Here is a 14,821-nt window from a genome sequence, read left to right as displayed (position 1 = left end):
AGAGAGAATTTGCTGATGCAGTATAACTACCTTGTGTATTGTTGCATTGCTTAGTATTGCAATTATGTGTGACCTGTGACCTGAAACTGCCTTCCACATCCTCACCTTTGAAGCACAGTATAACTTTTCCTTACACAAGCATAAGCCTCCAGCACAGTTGTTTCTGTTTCAGTAGTTGACTATGTTTCAACCTACATATGTAAATGATGATCATTATCATCTGTTTGGTATAACTGGTTACTTATACATCTGATTATAATCCTTTATAATCCTACAACATCCCTGGCTTTTTTGTAAGGGTACCTAGAAGAATTGACTGTTTTGAAGGCGAAGGATACGGACACCATATGTAGACTTCTTTGTTGTTCATTCATTTTGTGTTTTAATTGATAAAAAAGCATTGACACAATATTGTATATATACAGTATATTGGACAAAAATATAAATGCAACACGTGTTTTTGTTCCCAGTTTTCATGAACTGAACTCAAAGATCTAAGACTTTTTTATGTATAAAACAGGCCTTTTTCTCTCACATATTGTTCACAAATTTGTCTAAAGGGTACTTTACACGCTGCGATCCCGTTAGCGATGTGAAATTCTAGATCACAAGTGCGATCTTTCGAGATCGCACATGCGTAAAATGACCTATGTGCGACCTCAAAAGATCGCACTTGCGATCTAGAATTTCACATCGCTAACGAGATCGCTAGCGATGTCGCAGCGTGTAAAGTACCCTTAAATCTGTGTTAGTGAGCATTGCTCCTTTGCTTAGATAATCCATCCACCTCACAGGTGTGGCAGATCAACATACTGATTAGATGGCATGATTATTGTACAGGTGTGTCTTAAGGCCCTGTCACACTAAGCAACATCGCTAGCAACATCGCTGGTAACGAACAACTTTTGTGAAGTTGCTAGCGATGTTGCTGTGTGTGACATCCAGCAACAACCTGGCCCCTGCTGTGAGGTCGTTGGTTGTTGCTGAATGTCCTGGGCCATTTTTTAGTTGTTGCTGTCCTGCTGTGAAGCACAGATCGCTGTGTGTGACAGCGAGACAGCAACAACTAAATGTGCAGGCAGCAGGAGCCGGCTTCTGCAGAGGCTGGTAACCAATGTAAACATCGGGTAACCAAGAAGCCCTGTCCTTGGTTACCCGATATTTACCTTTGATACCAGCCTCAGCCGCTCTCACTGTCAGTGCCGGCTCCTGCTCTGTGCACGTGTAGCTGCAGGACACATCGGGTTAATTAACCCGATGTGTGCTGTAGCCAGGAGAGCAGGGAGCCAGCGCTAAGCATTGTGCGCTGCTCCCTGCTCTGTGCACATGTAGGTGCAGCACACATCGGGTAATTAACCCCATGTGTGCTGTACTAGGAGAGCAGGGAGCCAGCGCTCAGTGTGCGCTGCTCCCTGCTCTCTGCACGTATGGCTGGTCACTGGTTGCTGGTGAGCTCACCAGCAACTCGTGTAGTGACGCTCCAGCGATCCCTGCCAGGTCAGGTTGCTGGTGGGATCGCTGGAGCGTCAAAGTGTGACATCTCACCAGCAACCTCCTAGCAACTTACCAGCGATCCCTATCGTTGTTGGGATCGCTGGTAAGTTGCTTAGTGTGACTGGACCTTTAGGCTGGCCACAATAAAAGGCCACTCTACAATGTGCAGTTTTATCACACAGCACAATGCCACAGATGTTGCAATTTTTGAGGGGTGTCCAATTGGCTGCTGACTGCAGGAATGTCACCAGAGCTGTTTCCTGTGAATTGAGTTTTCATATCTCTACCATAAGAGAACTCCAAAGGCATTTCAGAGAATTTGGCACTAAGTTCAACCGGCCTCATAACGTAGACCACATGTAACCACACCAGCCCAGGACCTCCATACTCAGCATCTTCACCTCTCAAGATCGTCTGAGACCTGCCACCCGCACAGCTGCTGCAACAATCTGTTTGCATAACCAAAGAATTTCTGCACAAACTGTTAGACACCATCTAAGGGAAGCTCATCTGCTGCTAATCGTCTCCAGCTGACTGCAGTTCATAGCTGTGACTGACTTGAATGGGCAAATGAGCACGTTTTATGGCATCTGGAATGGAGAGATGTTCTCTTTATGGATTAATTACTGTAATGTTTTCACTGTACAGAACAGATGGCAGACTGAAAAATGGTGGTCACACCAGAAACTGACTGGTTTCCTTGTCCCCCAGACCCCTCCAATACTGTTATTCTGCACATTTGAGAGTGGCCTTTTATTGTGGCCAGCCCAAGGCACACCTCTGCAATAATCATGCTGTCTAATCAGCATTTTGATATGCCACACCTGTGAGGTGGATGGATTAACTCGGCAAAAGAGAAGTGGTCACTAAGGGTATGTTTTTGCTGTGCGGCACAATCCGGCGCTTTTCTGAAAAAACGGATGCGACAAGCCGGCAACAGCTGTCGCCGCATCCGGTTTTTCCCCCATAGACTTGCATTAGCGCCGGATTGTGGCGCATGGCCTTGCGTTGCGTCCGTTTTTTGCCATATGCGGCATATTTAGCCAGTGTGGCGGCCGGATAAAATGTTGCATGCTGCGTTTTTTGCTGCGGTGAAAAAAATGCAACATGGCGGATCTGGCGCAATGCAGCGGCATGTACAATGCAAGCCTATGGATGCCGGATGCGTCGTCCTGCGGCAAAAAAACGCATCTGGCCGCTGGATGCATTTTTTTGAACTGCGCATGCTCAGTATCAAACCAGATCCGGCAAAAAACGGATGGACCGCATGGAAAAACTTATGCAACGCATCCGGGTTTTTTTGCCGCATTCGTTGCATGGGTTTTTGGCCACACAGAAAAAAACTGATGTGTGAACTTAGCCTACGGCTGCTTACACACATCAGTTTTTTTGCAATCAGGCACAATCCAGTTTGTGCCTGATGCAACGGATCCGGGTTTTTTTGCTGAGAGAGAGAGACCCCATCATCCCCGCACAAACGACGGCACTATCACCCCCATCATGACCGCACACACCGGCACTACCGCACGCATCATCACCGCACACACCGGCACTACTGCACGCATCATCACCGCACACACCTGCACTCCCGCACGCATCATCACCGCACACACCGTCACTCCTGCACGCATCATCACCGCACACACCGGCACTCCCACACTCATCATCACCGCACACCCCTGCACTCCTGCACTCATCATCACCACACACCCCGGCACTCCCGCACTTATCACCGCACACACCACGGCACTACCTCAGTGACGTCACCGCTGACAGCGCGACTCCCTTCAGTTGCTGCGTGGAGCTCTGAGGAGCGGCGGTGTTCTACGGCCGCTCCTGTCAGCTTCATGGAGCAGAGCTGAAAGCGTCGCGGGACCTCGTGTGGATTCCGTTGGACCTGGAGGGGTATTTGAGGATTTTAATAAAGTGCTGAAAGAGGGTGTTTTTTTGTCTTTTATTCCAAATAAAGTATTTTTTTTGGGTGTGTGTGTTTATTTACTTTCACTTACAGGTTAATCATTGGGGTGTCTCATAGACGCCTGCCATGATTAACCCCTTATTACCCCGATTGCCACCGCACCAAGGCAATTCGGGATGAGCCGGGTAGAGTCCCGGGACTGTCGCATCTAATGGATGCTGCAATTCCGGGCGGCTGCTGGCTCATATTTTTAGGGTGGTGGGCTCCCCATAATGTGGGGCTCCCCATCTTGAGAATATCAGCCTTCAGCCGTGTGGTTTTATCTTGGCTGGTATCAAAATTGAGGGGGACCGCACGCCGTTTTTTTTTAATTATTTATTTTTTTTAACTGCAAGAAATAGACCCGCCCACCGGCAGCTGTGATTGGTTACAGTGAGACAGCTGTCACACAGTGTGGGGCGTGTCTGCCTGCAACCAATCATAGGCGCCGGTGGGCGGGGAAAGCAGTGAATACGAGATTGAATAATGGGTGGCCGGCATTTTCAAATCAGGAGAAGCCGCCAGCAGTGTCACAGCCGTGCAGAGCCACGCCGGTGATCGGTGAGTGGGTGAGAGTGAATGAATGAGTCAGTAAGTGTGAGTGTGAGAGAGAGGCTGGGGCCACACGGGGCACTACTGCGATGCTCGCATGACACTCGGCTCGCGCTGGCAGCACAGCAGAGCCGAGTCATGCTGGTGTCCCTGCGTCTGTGGTCCGACTGTGCGAGCGGACCTTAGCTGCGGGGGGCAGGCCGGCTCTCAGGAGGGGAGGGAGGGATTTCTTTCCCTCTCTCCTCCGTAGCCGGCTATTGCGACTCTCGCTCTGCACACACGGTACACTGGTGTACTGTGAGTGTAGTTCGATTTTTCTCTCGCCCCATTCACTAGAAAGAGTCTCGCATTACAGTCGCAACATGCTGCGATTGTTTTCTCGGTACGATTAGGACTGAGAAAATAATCGCTCGTGTGCTGACACACAGGCTAGAATTGGTGCGAGTGGAATGCGATGTTTTATCGCACTCCACTAGCACCGATTTTCTTAGGCCAGAGAGAGAGAGAAGTAAAAACCGAATCCGGTACATGCTTCCGGCGTTTGATGCATGCCACCGGATACGGCGTGCATAGACTTTCATTATGCACCATGCCGCACGGGGCTATGCAGTTTTTTGCCGCTGGCAAAAAATATTCCTCTCTGCGTCCTGTGCGGTCGCCGGAGTGACGATTTTTGCCGCAACCGGCAAAAACCGGATCAAGCGCGAGTACATGCGGCACAGTCATGCGGCGCTAATAAAAGTCTATGAGGAAAAAACGCACCCGGCGGCAAAAAAAAACGAATGCGTTTTTTCTGCAAAGCGCCGGATTGTGCCGCACAGCAAAAACCTGATGTGTGAAAGCAGCCTAACACAAATTTAGACAAATTTGTGAACAATATTTGAGAGAAAAAGGCCTTTAGGGTACATAGAAAAAGTCTTAGATCTTTGAGTTCAGTTCATGAAAAATGGGAGCAAAAACAAAAGTGTTGCATTTATATTTTTGTTCAATATATACCGTATTTTTTGGATTATAAGACGCACTTTTCCTCCCAAAAATTTAGGAGGAAAATGAGGGATGCGTCTTAAAATCTGAATGTAGCTTACCGGGAGGTGGATAATGGATGCTGTGCTGGCTGTGGTGGGCGCTGTATGGAGCAGGGCAGTGCGCGGGTGAGATGCTCTGTCAGCGGTGCAAGGCTGTCCTGGCTGCGACGGGTGAGATGCTTTGTCAATGGTGCAGGGCTGTGATGGCTGCGATGGGGAGCTGTGTGAAGCAGGGCGGCGCAGCAGGTGAGATGCTCTATCGGCGGTGTGGGGCTGTGCTGGATGCGGCGGGTGAAATGCTGTGTGGAGCAGAGCGGTGCGGCCAGTGATATGTTCTGTCAGCGGTGTGGGGCTGTGTTGGATGCGGTGGGTCCTGTGTGGAGCAGGGTGGGGCGGCGGGTGAGATGCTCTGTCGGTGATGCGGGGCTTTGCTGGCTGTGGTGGGCGCTGTGTGGAGCAGAGTGGTGCGGCGGATGAAATGTCTACGATGCAATCTTCAAATAATGCAGCCAGGAGTTAGCGTGTGTGCAGACAGAGATCTCGGATTGTCATTGAGGTTAGAGCTCCATCTGTGCAGGCGCCGATTCCGGGCGGCATTATTTGAAGATCGCACCGCCTACAGAGCATCTGGGAAATCTGCCGATTTGCCCTGCTCCACAGAGCCAGCACAGTCGACCCCCAGCACAGTCGGCGACACAGCAGCCAGCACAGCCGGTCACACAGCAGCCAGCACAGCCAGCCACACAGCAGCTAGGACAGCCAGTCACACAGCAGCCAGCACAGTCGGCCACACAGGAGCTAGCCCAGCCGGCCACACTGCAGCCAACACAGCCAGCCACACTGCAGCCAACACAGCCAGCCACACTGCAGCCAACACAGCCAGCCACACCGCAGTCAGCATTGCCCTACTCCAGCAACCCCCCGCCTCCAGTGACCCCCCCATTCCACCACTGCTGTCATCTCTCTAAGGTAAGACACCACTGGAGTATAAGACGGACCCCTTCTTTTTTTACCTTTTTTATCTATAAATTTGGGGTGCGTCTTCTTATCCGATGCGTCTTATAAAACGAAAAATACGGTATATACTTATATTGTAAGATGCTGACTCCCTTGTTAGAGGTCGACACAGGAATCGTTTCAGTTTAAATTTCCAACTGGTTTATTCGATCTTCATAAATCCCACTGTAAAACTCAAAAACAGCCTCCCTATGGCACAAAGATACAAATGCAAAATAATAGTTTCACATAAAGCTGCGGGGTTTGACTGATCAAGCTAACGTCCAGCTCTTTAGCGAGAACAACACCACTGTAGGTCTGAACACCTTCACACACAGACACATGAATGAGACTAATGGTCTCCATTTTACGTCTTGTACCACATCCCAGGTAGGGATATGTGAGTAGTCATTCCCACCCATCTCTCCGACTGCTTGTAAACCCGGCCCCTATTAATTCTTCCAGCATTAATGATGCTGGAGCCTTTTTCCATGCTTACAACACTGAGATAATTAACCCCGATGATACATATCTCTCCTCGAGGACTTTTACACGGACCTTCTCACAATATATGTATATATGTATTAGCGATTTACAATACAGAAATGACATTCACTTTTTCGTCAAACATAATGCTTCTACAGATGAATCATTCATTTCTAGCAGAATCTCCATAATATGGAGTCCTAGTTATCAGACTGTTCTTCCTATTTTTATTACTCTAAATCAAACTCTGTAAAGCTTCAGTCACAAACCCTCAAGTGTGCATATTTAGTGCATACACACAATAGGAAAGGCCAGTGAATCGGTAGCTGTGAGGTCATGCTGTGCTTTTATACATCCTTGCCAATCTGTATCACTTGCACACAGTAATCTGTTTCTCCAGTTTTACACAAGGTCGTGATAGTAGCAGTGTGTAAAAAGAAACAGGATGCATGCAGTGACACAAATAGCCTTGTGCTACCAATGAAGCCTGCGTCACAGAACATATTTCCGAACAAAAGAAATCTCTATTTTCCGGCTACTTAACATTTATTCCATTCTTAGAAAATAATCTGGTTCTGTTTATCATCATATGGTGACAATTTAAAGATGACACATTGCTACTTTTATCATTAAAAATGAACAAGATGGGGTGCACAAGTCTCCTCCAGACAACGCTGGGGGTTACCGCTTTTATATAATAAATTGTTCAATAGCAAGAGCTGTGAAAAATCCAGTCGTCATGGTGACTAGAAAATTGGCCCTGTTGACTGGGCCTTCCTTTAAGCCCAAATACACGAAGCTCGTCACTGGGCGCTTTCCTGACACCAGTGAATCCGATGATGACAGCACTGTGCACGATCTCTGCACTCACGGATGTTAGTAGAAATGGATGCAACAAAGTAACTGACAGTTCACTACAAAGACTTATTTACATGCACAGATAACTGGACAGAAGTAATGAGTGAGCGATTAGTGATAAAAAAAAATGGCTGAATAAATGCAGAATTACTGATATGAATCTAAAATAATCATTGGTATAAGTTATTGATTGGTTAAGTCTGACTATCTGGACCCCTGTAATCTCAATGTGTTAATGAAGTAGGGTGCAGAGTATGACCACCGCACTTTTCACTATGGGACTGATGGAGATGACAAGTGCTGTATTTCATTATTCCTGACAGTCTCATAGGCAGTGTGGAACAGTGGTCACACTATGGCTCCATTCACTCTGGGGGCTCGTGTAATTATTATTATTATTATTATTATTATTAATTATTATAGCGCCATTTATTCCATGGCGCTTTACAAGTGAAAGAGGGTATACGTACAACAATCATTAACAGTACAAGACAGACTGGTATAGGAGGAGAGAGGACCCTGCCCGCGAGGGCTCACAGTCTACAGGGAATGGGTGATGGTACAATAGGTGAGGACAGAGCTGGTTGCGCAGTGGTCTACTGGGATGAGGGCTATTGTAGGTTGTAGGCTTGTTGGAAGAGGTGGGTCTTGAGGTTCCTCTTGAAGCTTTCCACGGTAGTGGAGAGTCTGATGTGCTGAGGTAGAGCGTTCCAGAGTATGGGGGATGCACGGGAGAAATCTTGTACACGATTGTGGGAAGAGGAGATAAGAGAGGAGCAGAGAAGGAGATCTTGTGAGGATCTAAGGTTGCGTGCAGGTAGGTACTGGGAGACTAGGTAATTATAATGTGTAATAAGAAAATCCCCATCTAGCCTTCATTCAGATGTCTATTTTTCGTACACTTATTATAATTTATGGAGTTGTTCACATGTCTGTGTTTTTTTGCAGACCGTTAGGCAAAAAACAATAATCCAGGAAACGTCTGTTTTTGATCTACATTATGGATCAAAATTACCAATAAAAGTCTTTGGGTCCATGAAAATCACAGACAGCACACAGATTCCATTAGCGTGCAATCTGTGTACTGTCCGTAATTATCGTTGTTGTGGATTGGACAAGTTTTGCAATTTAGTTATATTTTTAATGCATGAAAATTACTGAGGAAACACTGATGGTAAAAACTGACGCACTGACCAAACACCGCTGAAAATCGGATAAAAAACCCTGGTCCATTTTTTGCATATCTGAAAAATCACAGACATCTGATTGAGGTCTTACTTACGGCCTGCAATCGGTGCATTATGTGAATGTTTTGCAGTATGAGGATGAGTATAAGGGTTCACTCACATCTGCGTGTGAAATATGGCTCCACTGCTGCTCCTGAAACCGTCTTGGAGTGAGATGCGAGTGACATGCGAGTGTCATTCTGTACGTCATGCAAATTCATTTTCCCCTTCGCCTAGCCTCCGTGTGACATCTGTGTGGGCAGCTTCTGGGGTGACTACAGCCTATTTTTAGGCTGGGAAGGGACCAATAACCATGTCCCTTTCCACCCTGAGAATAACAGACCCCAGCTGTCAACTTCACCTTGGCTGGTGATCTAATATGGGGGGACCCCACTTTTATTTTTTTTAAATTTATTTCATTTTAAATAAATAATTTAAAAAAACATTGGGGGGTGACCTCTGTTTTGAATAACCAGCCAAGGAAAAGCTTCCAGCTGCGGGCTGATCTGTCAGCTTTACCTTAGCTGGCTACCAAAATCGGGGGGACCCCTCATCATTTTCATTTATGTATTAATTTTATGGCTAAATTCAAGGCTAAACACCAGTTACTGTCACATGAAAGGCACTAAAGGGTACAAGCTTACAATATGTAGAGGAGGTATAAGACATTATACACAGGCGCATCTCAATAAATTAGAATATTATCAAAAAGTTAATTTATTTCAGTAGTTCAATACAAAAAGGGAAACACATATATTACAAACAGAGTGATCTATTTCCTGTCTTTATTTCTCTTAATGTTGATGATTATGGCTCACAGCCAATGAAAACCCAAAAGTCATTATCTCAGAAAATTAGAATTACCACAAAACAACTGCAAAGGCTTCCTACGTGGCTAAAATGGTCCCTTAGTCTGTTTCAGTAGGCTACACGACCATGGGGAAGACTGCTGACTTGATAGATGTCCAGAATGCAGTCATTGACACACTCCACAAGGATGGTAAGCCAATAAAGGTCATTGTTAGAGAAGCTGGCTGTTCACAGAGTGCTGTATTCGAGCATATTAATGGAGAGTTGAGTGGAAGGAAAAAGTGTGGTAGAAAAAGGTGCACAAGCAACCGGGATAATCGCAGCCTACAACGGATTGTTAAGAAAAGGTCATTCAAAAATTTGGGGAGATTCACAAGGAGTGGACTGCTGCTGGAGTCAGTGCTCCAAGAGCCACCACACACAGACATATCAAGGACAAGGGCTACAACTGTCACATTTCTTGTGTCAAGCCACTCATGACCAATAGACAACGCCAGAAGCGTCTTACCTGGGCCAAGGAGAAAAAGAACTGGACTGTTGGTCAGTGGTCCAAGGTGTTGTTTTCAGATGAAAGTAAATTTTGATTTTCATTTGAAAATCAAGGTCCCAGAGTCTGGAGGAAGAGTGCAGAGGCCACAATACAAGCTGCTTGAGGTCTAGTGTAAAGTTTCCACACTCAGTGATGGTTTGTGGAGCCATGTCATCTGCTGGTGTAGGTCCATTGTGTTTTATCAAGACCAAAGTTAGCACAGCCGTCTACCAGGAAAGTTTAGAGCACTTCATGCTTCCCTCTGCTGACAAGCTTTTTGGAGATGAAAATTTCATTTTCCGGCAGGATTTGGCACCTGTCCACACTGCCAAAAGTACCAATACCTGGTTTACTAACCACAGTATCACTGTGCTTGATTGGCCAGAAAATTCACCTGACCTAAACCTCATAGAGAATCTATGGGGTTTTGTCAACAGGAAGATGAGAGACAACAGACCCAACAATGCAGATGAGCTTAAGGCTGCTATCAAAGCAATGTGGGCTTCCATAACACCTCAGCAGTGCCACAGGCTGATCGCCTCCATGTCACATCGCTTTGATGCAGTAATTCATGCAAAAGGAGCCCCGACCAAGTACTGAGTGCATTTACTGTACAGACTTTTCAGTAGGCACCAACATTTCTGCGTTTAAAATCATTTTTTCAGTTGGTCTTATATAATATTCTAATTTTCTGAGATGACTTTTGGGTTTTCATTGGCTGTAAGCCATAATCATCAACATTAACAGAAATAAACACTTGAAATAGATCACTCTGTGTGTAATGACTATATAATGTATGTGTTTACCTTTTTGTATTGAATTACTAAAATAAATTAACTTTTTGATGATATTCTAATTTATTGAGATGCACCTGTATCTATCTAATTTATTTATTTTTCATGTGCCCTGCATATTTCTCGAACCCATTGACTTGCATTGGTGAGGTACGCAGGCACTCACAGCATGCCAAATTTTGCAGAGGAAAAACTGGCAGATATGTCCTTCCATATTTTTTAACATTGGTGCGAGTGCAATACGATTTTTTTATGCAAGGTGTCGATTCGTATTGAATTGACGATGCCCTACAACTTTGTAGTTCACTTTTTTTCTCTATCTAGTTCCGTTTTTGAAATAAAAATGCTAACTCCGTTGTATAACCAGGCTGCGGATTTCTATGAACAGCACCTTTATTATGCCAGATCCTGATGACAAGTTTAGATTTTATTAATTAAATGTAATATATATATTCATCTACCACTGCTCGCTCTGGTGTCCAATGTTGTTATTTTCCTTTTCTGAGTGATACTATTGCAATATGTGTGAGTCAGAAGTCTCTTTTACAGTATAAGTCTATGGAGCCTCATTCTAACTCTCATAGGCTAACATTGTAAAAGTCTCTTGCAGGTCAGGCAGAGTGCAGTTTCACCTGGAGAGTCTCTGTGGAGCAGTGCTGTCACTGAGAAGACGAGAACGGCTGTGGATCTTGGAGAGAGTGGCTGTGGTGAGTATATCAATACACTCACAGAAGAAGTTACTAGGCTCCTTGCATCTTCTCGCCCTACTACCTACACCATTGACCCTATTCCCTCACATCTCCTTTAGTCCCTTTCCCCAGCTTTCAACACTCATCTAAACTAAAATATTTAACCTCTCCCTGTCATATGGTACTTCCCTCCTTCAAACATGTCAGCATACACCCACTATTAAAAAACCCATGCCTGTATCAAAACCGCACTGCGAACTACAGACCGGTCTCTAATCTCCCCTTCATCTATAAAGTTCTGGAACGCTTGGTCGGGGCCCGTCTATTCCGCTATCTTTCAGAGAACTCTCTTCCTGACTCTTTACAACCCGGTTTCCGCTCCTTACACTTTACTGAAACTGTTCTTACTAAAGTCTCTAATGATCTGCTAACAGCTAAGGCTGCTTTCACACTACGTCTTTTTAACATGCGTCCTGAACGGTTTTTTGCTGCAAAAGCGGATCCTGCTTTTACAGCAAAAAATGCATGCAAACGCATGTGTTACTTTGCAGGATCCTGTCACTGGATGTTTAGGGGCGGGCATTGGAGTCATGTGATCGGGAGTGATGGGAACTGAACGTGGCAGACTGGGAGCCGGCATCTGACAGCTGCGAGGCTCGTAACCAAGGTAAACATCGGGTATACTTGCCTGGATACCCGATATTTACTTTGGTTACAAGCGTCTGCAGCTGCTAGGAGCCGGGCTCCCTGCACATGTTACCAACGTAAACATCGGGTAACTAAGATAAGTGGTTACCCGATATTTACCTTGGTTACGAGTGTCCGCAGCTCTCAGGTGGGGGAGAGGGAGGGGGAGAGACAGAGAGAGAGGGAGGAGAGAGAGGGGGAGAGAGACAGAGGGAGGAGAGAGAAAGACTGATCACGGAGGCTGGCTTCTGGGCATGCTCAGTAGAGCAAGCAGGATCCTGTCTATCAGTATGCCAGCGTTCACATGTGTTTGCATGCTGTTTAGTCAGGATCCAGCAATTTGCAGAAGTTGGACGCAGCTCAAAAACGCTACAAGTAGAGTTTTTGAAAGATGTTAAAAAACTGCAAGTCGCTGGATCCTTACTATAACGCACGCAAACGCAGGTGAACGCATGTTAATGCGAGTCCATTGCAAATGTATTGAAATGTAAACGCATTTGCATTGGATCCGTTTCTGCGTTAAAAAAACGTTCAGGACGCATGTTAAAAAGACGTAGTGTGAAAGCAGCCTTACTCTAATAGTCACTACCCCCTGCTGATTCTCCTGGATCTCTCTGCTGTGTTCGATCACCAGCTGATCCTCATCAAGCTCCTCTCTATCAGGCACAATGACACCGTTCTCTCTTGGTTCTCCTACCTCTCTGACCGCTCCTTCACTTCACTTCACTTCACTTCAGGGGCTCCTCAGGGCTCAGTCTTAGGCCCCATCCTCTTCTCTCTATACACTGCTCCTATTGGACAAACCATCAGTAGAGTTGGTTTCCAGTACCATCTCTATGCTGATGACACCTAATCATACATATCGTTCCCTGACATTACCCCTGCATTTTTACAAAATACTAGTGATTGTCTGTCTGCTGCCTCCAACATCATGTCCTCCCTCTATCTGAAACTAAATCTATCAAAAACTGAACTTCTCATGTTTCCTCCCTCGACTAACCTTCCTAAATCCAATATTACCATTTACGTGTGTAGTTCAACCATTACTCCCCAGCAGCACACCCGCTGTCTTGGGATCAAATTTGTCTTAGATCTTTGCATCACTCCCTACATCTGATCGCTCGCTCATGTCATCTCGACCTCAAAAACATCTCTAAAATTCGACCTTTTCTTACCGTTGACGTTGTAATAACTCTTAGGCGGGCTTTGCACGTTGCGACATCGCAAGCCGATGCTGCGATGTCGCACGCGATAGTCCCCGCCCCTGTCGCAGGTACGATATCTTGTGATAGCTGGCGTAGCGATAATTATCGCTGCGCCAGCTTCACATGCACTCACCCGCCCTGCGACCGTCGCTCTGGCCGGCGAACCGCCTCCTTCCTAAGGGGGCGGGTCGTGCGGCGTCACAGCGACGTCACACGGCAGGCGGCCAATGGCGGCGGAGGGGCGGAGATGAGCAGGATGTAAACATCCCGCCCACCTCCTTCCTTCCATATAGCCGCTGGCGGCAGGTAAGGAGATGTTCCTCGCTCCTGCGGCTTCACACACAGCGATGTGTGCTGCCGCAGGAACGAGGAACTACATTGTACCTGTCGCGGCACCGGCATTATGGAAATGTCGGAGCCTGCACCGATGATACGATAACGACGCTTTTGCACTCGTTCATCGTATCATCTAGGATTTACACACTACGACATCGCAAGTGACGCCGGATGTGCGTCACTTTCGATTTGACCCCACCGACATCGCACCTGCGATGTCGTAGTGTGCAAAGCCGCCCTTACTGTCGCTCTTATTTATTCTCGTCTGGACTACTGCGACTCTCTACTAATCGGTCTCTCTTTTACTAAGCTCTACTCTCTCCAATCTGTCCTGAATGCAGAAGCCAGGATCATATTCCTCTCTTATTGCTACACCAATGCCTCCACCTTGTGCCAGTCATTGCACTGATTGTCCATCCACTACAGAGTACAAAATAATCTTACCTCTCTCACCCACCAAGCTCTCCACAATTTTGCACCGCTCCATATCCCCTCCCCCATCTCCGTCTATCAACCTACCAGTGCCCTCTATTTCGCTAATGACCTAAGACTGTCATCCTCTACAATCTGAACCTCCTACTCTCGCCTTCAAGACTTCTCACAAGCTGCGCCAATTCTCTGGAACGCACTACCCAGGACAATTTGCTTAATTTACAATATCCACAGTTTTAAGCCCTAAAAAAAATTTCTTTAGACTAGGCTATCTCTCCTCACTTATCTAACTATTCCTGTTTTGCCCTTAGAATATTTTCTTCAAAATCTGGTCCCTTTTATCATTTGTTTACACCATCTAGGCACTTAATATCCCTTGTACCTGTACTTGTACACATACTGGCTGGTGACCGGTTCATGCAGCGATATGTGAATTCCTTATTTATTATATTGATGCGTGGACCATACTATTCAAGCACTTTTTACCATTTACCTTTTGTGGTTTCCCCTATTTTCTCATCGATTGTAAACTTGCGAGCAGGACCCTCACTCCTTTTGATTTCTGTTGGATTGTTTTACTCTGTAATGTTTGATATCATCTGAATATGTCCCCTTTGAATTGTAGAGTGCTGCGGAATATGTTGCCGCTATATAAATAAAAATTATTATTATATTGTTATATACTGTACACTCACACTACATTACATGCACATATACACACATTTAATGAATTGACATCTTAATG

General features: G+C 46.0%; 1 protein-coding gene across 4 annotated transcripts in view; it reads right to left on the bottom strand.

Annotated features, from left to right (window-relative positions):
* PRR7 (proline rich 7, synaptic) overlaps positions 1-14,821 on the bottom strand; it is a 182,807-nt gene that overhangs the window by 129,478 nt on the left and 38,508 nt on the right. The window contains exon 1 of one of the 4 annotated variants that reach the window (XM_075342318.1): positions 14,570-14,682. The exons of the other annotated variants lie outside the window; for them this stretch is intronic. The gene's annotated coding sequence lies outside the window, so the exon portion shown is untranslated. Of the gene's footprint in view, positions 1-14,569; positions 14,683-14,821 lie in introns of those variants that run through there. 4 annotated transcript variants of the gene reach the window in all.

This window comes from Anomaloglossus baeobatrachus, chromosome 4 (assembly GCF_048569485.1).
Source record: "Anomaloglossus baeobatrachus isolate aAnoBae1 chromosome 4, aAnoBae1.hap1, whole genome shotgun sequence".
Taxonomy (NCBI): Eukaryota; Metazoa; Chordata; class Amphibia; order Anura; family Aromobatidae; genus Anomaloglossus; species Anomaloglossus baeobatrachus.
This window is presented reverse-complemented; position numbering and strand designations above follow the sequence as displayed.